Source organism: Amblyomma maculatum, chromosome 7 (genome assembly GCF_055883805.1).
Source record: "Amblyomma maculatum isolate TAMU_Amacu chromosome 7, ASM5588380v1, whole genome shotgun sequence".
Taxonomy (NCBI): Eukaryota; Metazoa; Arthropoda; class Arachnida; order Ixodida; family Ixodidae; genus Amblyomma; species Amblyomma maculatum.
In genome coordinates this window covers 72,214,342-72,221,430 of record NC_139350.1, presented here as the reverse complement: position 1 = coordinate 72,221,430, position 7,089 = coordinate 72,214,342, and positions in this window count along the sequence as shown.

Here is a 7,089-nt window from a genome sequence, read left to right as displayed (position 1 = left end):
ATATAGGCATTGCGATCCATACTTAGGACATTCAGACTGAGAATCCGATTACATTATTGCGATACGCACTGTATATTTGTTTAATCAGCAAGGATTGGCTTTTCATTCCCAGGAATTTTCATTTTGAATGGAAGATTTTCCCCATCTATACTTAGGACATTCAGACTGAGAATCTGCATTATTGCGATATAGGCATTGCGATCCATACTTAGGACATTCAGACTGAGAATCCGATTACATTATTGCGATACGCACTGTATATTTGTTTAATCAGCAAGGATTGGCTTTTCATTCCCAGCAATTTTCATTTTGAATGGAAGATTTTCCCCATCTATACTTAGGACATTCAGACTGAGAATCTGCATTATTGCGATATAGGCATTGCGATCCATACTTAGGACATTCAGACTGAGAATCCGATTACATTATTGCGATACGCACTGTATATTTGTTTAATCAGCAAGGATTGGCTTTTCATTCCCAGCAATTTTCATTTTGAATGGAAGATTTTCCCCATCTATACTTAGGACATTCAGACTGAGAATCTGCATTATTGCGATATAGGCATTGCGATCCATACTTAGGACATTCAGACTGAGAATCCGATTACATTATTGCGATACGCACTGTATATTTGTTTAATCAGCAAGGATTGGCTTTTCATTCCCAGCAATTTTCATTTTGAATGGAAGATTTTCCCCATCTATACTTAGGACATTCAGACTGAGAATCCGATTGCATTATTGCGATATAGGCCCATCAGTTGACAGTAGGCCTCTGAATATCACATTGAAAAACGCACGTGGTTGTGTGCCATCAATTTTAATGCCACTGCAAGCATTAGTAAAGCAGCTTCACCTATGACAGTGAATCACCGCTTAATATACTTAGGACATTCAGACTGAGAATCCGATTGCATTATTGCGGTATAGGCATTGCGATCTATACTTAGGACATTCAGTCTGAGAATCCGATTACATTATTGCGATACGCACTGTATATTTGTTTAATCAGCAAGGATTGGCTTTTCATTCCCAGCAATTTTCATTTTGAATGGAAGATTTTCCCCATCTATACTTAGGACATTCAGACTGAGAATCTGCATTATTGCGATATAGGCATTGCGATCCATACTTAGGACATTCAGACTGAGAATCCGATTACATTATTGCGATACGCACTGTATATTTGTTTAATCAGCAAGGATTGGCTTTTCATTCCCAGCAATTTTCATTTTGAATGGAAGATTTTCCCCATCTATACTTAGGACATTCAGACTGAGAATCTGCATTATTGCGATATAGGCATTGCGATCCATACTTAGGACATTCAGACTGAGAATCCGATTACATTATTGCGATACGCACTGTATATTTGTTTAATCAGCAAGGATTGGCTTTTCATTCCCAGCAATTTTCATTTTGAATGGAAGATTTTCCCCATCTATACTTAGGACATTCAGACTGAGAATCTGCATTATTGCGATATAGGCATTGCGATCCATACTTAGGACATTCAGACTGAGAATCCGATTACATTATTGCGATACGCACTGTATATTTGTTTAATCAGCAAGGATTGGCTTTTCATTCCCAGCAATTTTCATTTTGAATGGAAGATTTTCCCCATCTATACTTAGGACATTCAGACTGAGAATCCGATTGCATTATTGCGATATAGGCCCATCAGTTGGCAGTAGGCCTCTGAATATCACATTGAAAAACGCACGTGGTTGTGTGCCATCAATTTTAATGCCACTGCAAGCATTAGTAAAGCAGCTTCACCTATGACAGTGAATCACCGCTTAATACTTAGGACATTCAGACTGAGAATCCGATTGCATTATTGCGGTATAGGCATTGCGATCTATACTTAGGACATTCAGTCTGAGAATCCGATTACATTATTGCGATACGCACTGTATATTTGTTTAATCAGCAAGGATTGGCTTTTCATTCCCAGCAATTTTCATTTTGAATGGAAGATTTTCCCCATCTATACTTAGGACATTCAGACTGAGAATCTGCATTATTGCGATATAGGCATTGCGATCCATACTTAGGACATTCAGACTGAGAATCCGATTACATTATTGCGATACGCACTGTATATTTGTTTAATCAGCAAGGATTGGCTTTTCATTCCCAGCAATTTTCATTTTGAATGGAAGATTTTCCCCATCTATACTTAGGACATTCAGACTGAGAATCTGCATTATTGCGATATAGGCATTGCGATCCATACTTAGGACATTCAGACTGAGAATCCGATTACATTATTGCGATACGCACTGTATATTTGTTTAATCAGCAAGGATTGGCTTTTCATTCCCAGCAATTTTCATTTTGAATGGAAGATTTTCCCCATCTATACTTAGGACATTCAGACTGAGAATCTGCATTATTGCGATATAGGCATTGCGATCCATACTTAGGACATTCAGACTGAGAATCCGATTACATTATTGCGATACGCACTGTATATTTGTTTAATCAGCAAGGATTGGCTTTTCATTCCCAGCAATTTTCATTTTGAATAGAAGATTTTCCCCATCTATACTTAGGACATTCAGACTGAGAATCCGATTGCATTATTGCTATATAGGCCCATCAGTGTGCAGTAGGCCTCTGAATATCACATTGAAAAACGCACGTGGTTGTGTGCCATCAATTTTAATGTCACTGCAAGCATTAGTAAAGCAGCTTCACCTATGACAGTGAATCACCGCTTAATATACTTAGGACATTCAGACTGACAATCCGATTGCATTATTGCGGTATAGGCATTGCGATCTATACTTAGGACATTCAGTCTGAGAATCCGATTACATTATTGCGATACGCACTGTATATTTGTTTAATCAGCAAGGATTGGCTTTTCATTCCCAGCAATTTTCATTTTGAATGGAAGATTTTCCCCATCTATACTTAGGACATTCAGACTGAGAATCCGATTGCATTATTGCTATATAGGCCCATCAGTGTGCAGTAGGCCTCTGAATATCACATTGAAAAACGCACGTGGTTGTGTGCCATCAATTTTAATGTCACTGCAAGCATTAGTAAAGCAGCTTCACCTATGACAGTGAATCACCGCTTAATATACTTAGGACATTCAGACTGACAATCCGATTGCATTATTGCGGTATAGGCATTGCGATCTATACTTAGGACATTCAGACTGAGAATCCGATTGCATTATTGCGATATAGGCCCATCAGTTGACAGTAGGCCTCTGAATATCACATTGAAAAACGCACGTGGTTGTGTGCCATCAATTTTAATGCCACTGCAAGCATTAGTAAAGCAGCTTCACCTATGACAGTGAATCACCGCTTAATATACTTAGGACATTCAGACTGAGAATCCGATTGCATTATTGCGGTATAGGCATTGCGATCTATACTTAGGACATTCAGTCTGAGAATCCGATTACATTATTGCGATACGCACTGTATATTTGTTTAATCAGCAAGGATTGGCTTTTCATTCCCAGCAATTTTCATTTTGAATGGAAGATTTTCCCCATCTATACTTAGGACATTCAGACTGAGAATCTGCATTATTGCGATATAGGCATTGCGATCCATACTTAGGACATTCAGACTGAGAATCCGATTACATTATTGCGATACGCACTGTATATTTGTTTAATCAGCAAGGATTGGCTTTTCATTCCCAGCAATTTTCATTTTGAATGGAAGATTTTCCCCATCTATACTTAGGACATTCAGACTGAGAATCTGCATTATTGCGATATAGGCATTGCGATCCATACTTAGGACATTCAGACTGAGAATCCGATTACATTATTGCGATACGCACTGTATATTTGTTTAATCAGCAAGGATTGGCTTTTCATTCCCAGCAATTTTCATTTTGAATGGAAGATTTTCCCCATCTATACTTAGGACATTCAGACTGAGAATCTGCATTATTGCGATATAGGCATTGCGATCCATACTTAGGACATTCAGACTGAGAATCCGATTACATTATTGCGATACGCACTGTATATTTGTTTAATCAGCAAGGATTGGCTTTTCATTCCCAGCAATTTTCATTTTGAATGGAAGATTTTCCCCATCTATACTTAGGACATTCAGACTGAGAATCTGCATTATTGCGATATAGGCATTGCGATCCATACTTAGGACATTCAGACTGAGAATCCGATTACATTATTGCGATACGCACTGTATATTTGTTTAATCAGCAAGGATTGGCTTTTCATTCCCAGCAATTTTCATTTTGAATGGAAGATTTTCCCCATCTATACTTAGGACATTCAGACTGAGAATCCGATTGCATTATTGCGATATAGGCCCATCAGTTGACAGTAGGCCTCTGAATATCACATTGAAAAACGCACGTGGTTGTGTGCCATCAATTTTAATGCCACTGCAAGCATTAGTAAAGCAGCTTCACCTATGACAGTGAATCACCGCTTAATATACTTAGGACATTCAGACTGAGAATCCGATTGCATTATTGCGGTATAGGCATTGCGATCTATACTTAGGACATTCAGTCTGAGAATCCGATTACATTATTGCGATACGCACTGTATATTTGTTTAATCAGCAAGGATTGGCTTTTCATTCCCAGCAATTTTCATTTTGAATGGAAGATTTTCCCCATCTATACTTAGGACATTCAGACTGAGAATCTGCATTATTGCGATATAGGCATTGCGATCCATACTTAGGACATTCAGACTGAGAATCCGATTACATTATTGCGATACGCACTGTATATTTGTTTAATCAGCAAGGATTGGCTTTTCATTCCCAGCAATTTTCATTTTGAATGGAAGATTTTCCCCATCTATACTTAGGACATTCAGACTGAGAATCTGCATTATTGCGATATAGGCATTGCGATCCATACTTAGGACATTCAGACTGAGAATCCGATAACATTATTGCGATACGCACTGTATATTTGTTTAATCAGCAAGGATTGGCTTTTCATTCCCAGCAATTTTCATTTTGAATGGAAGATTTTCCCCATCTATACTTAGGACATTCAGACTGAGAATCTGCATTATTGCGATATAGGCATTGCGATCCATACTTAGGACATTCAGACTGAGAATCCGATTACATTATTGCGATACGCACTGTATATTTGTTTAATCAGCAAGGATTGGCTTTTCATTCCCAGCAATTTTCATTTTGAATGGAAGATTTTCCCCATCTATACTTAGGACATTCAGACTGAGAATCCGATTGCATTATTGCGATATAGGCCCATCAGTTGGCAGTAGGCCTCTGAATATCACATTGAAAAACGCACGTGGTTGTGTGCCATCAATTTTAATGCCACTGCAAGCATTAGTAAAGCAGCTTCACCTATGACAGTGAATCACCGCTTAATACTTAGGACATTCAGACTGAGAATCCGATTGCATTATTGCGGTATAGGCATTGCGATCTATACTTAGGACATTCAGTCTGAGAATCCGATTACATTATTGCGATACGCACTGTATATTTGTTTAATCAGCAAGGATTGGCTTTTCATTCCCAGCAATTTTCATTTTGAATGGAAGATTTTCCCCATCTATACTTAGGACATTCAGACTGAGAATCTGCATTATTGCGATATAGGCATTGCGATCCATACTTAGGACATTGAGACTGAGAATCCGATTACATTATTGCGATACGCACTGTATATTTGTTTAATCAGCAAGGATTGGCTTTTCATTCCCAGCAATTTTCATTTTGAATGGAAGATTTTCCCCATCTATACTTAGGACATTCAGACTGAGAATCTGCATTATTGCGATATAGGCATTGCGATCCATACTTAGGACATTCAGACTGAGAATCCGATTACATTATTGCGATACGCACTGTATATTTGTTTAATCAGCAAGGATTGGCTTTTCATTCCCAGCAATTTTCATTTTGAATGGAAGATTTTCCCCATCTATACTTAGGACATTCAGACTGAGAATCTGCATTATTGCGATATAGGCATTGCGATCCATACTTAGGACATTCAGACTGAGAATCCGATTACATTATTGCGATACGCACTGTATATTTGTTTAATCAGCAAGGATTGGCTTTTCATTCCCAGCAATTTTCATTTTGAATAGAAGATTTTCCCCATCTATACTTAGGACATTCAGACTGAGAATCCGATTGCATTATTGCTATATAGGCCCATCAGTGTGCAGTAGGCCTCTGAATATCACATTGAAAAACGCACGTGGTTGTGTGCCATCAATTTTAATGTCACTGCAAGCATTAGTAAAGCAGCTTCACCTATGACAGTGAATCACCGCTTAATATACTTAGGACATTCAGACTGACAATCCGATTGCATTATTGCGGTATAGGCATTGCGATCTATACTTAGGACATTCAGTCTGAGAATCCGATTACATTATTGCGATACGCACTGTATATTTGTTTAATCAGCAAGGATTGGCTTTTCATTCCCAGCAATTTTCATTTTGAATGGAAGATTTTCCCCATCTATACTTAGGACATTCAGACTGAGAATCCGATTGCATTATTGCTATATAGGCCCATCAGTGTGCAGTAGGCCTCTGAATATCACATTGAAAAACGCACGTGGTTGTGTGCCATCAATTTTAATGTCACTGCAAGCATTAGTAAAGCAGCTTCACCTATGACAGTGAATCACCGCTTAATATACTTAGGACATTCAGACTGACAATCCGATTGCATTATTGCGGTATAGGCATTGCGATCTATACTTAGGACATTCAGACTGAGAATCCGATTGCATTATTGCGATATAGGCCCATCAGTTGACAGTAGGCCTCTGAATATCACATTGAAAAACGCACGTGGTTGTGTGCCATCAATTTTAATGCCACTGCAAGCATTAGTAAAGCAGCTTCACCTATGACAGTGAATCACCGCTTAATATACTTAGGACATTCAGACTGAGAATCCGATTGCATTATTGCGGTATAGGCATTGCGATCTATACTTAGGACATTCAGTCTGAGAATCCGATTACATTATTGCGATACGCACTGTATATTTGTTTAATCAGCAAGGATTGGCTTTTCATTCCCAGCAATTTTCATTTTGAATGGAAGATT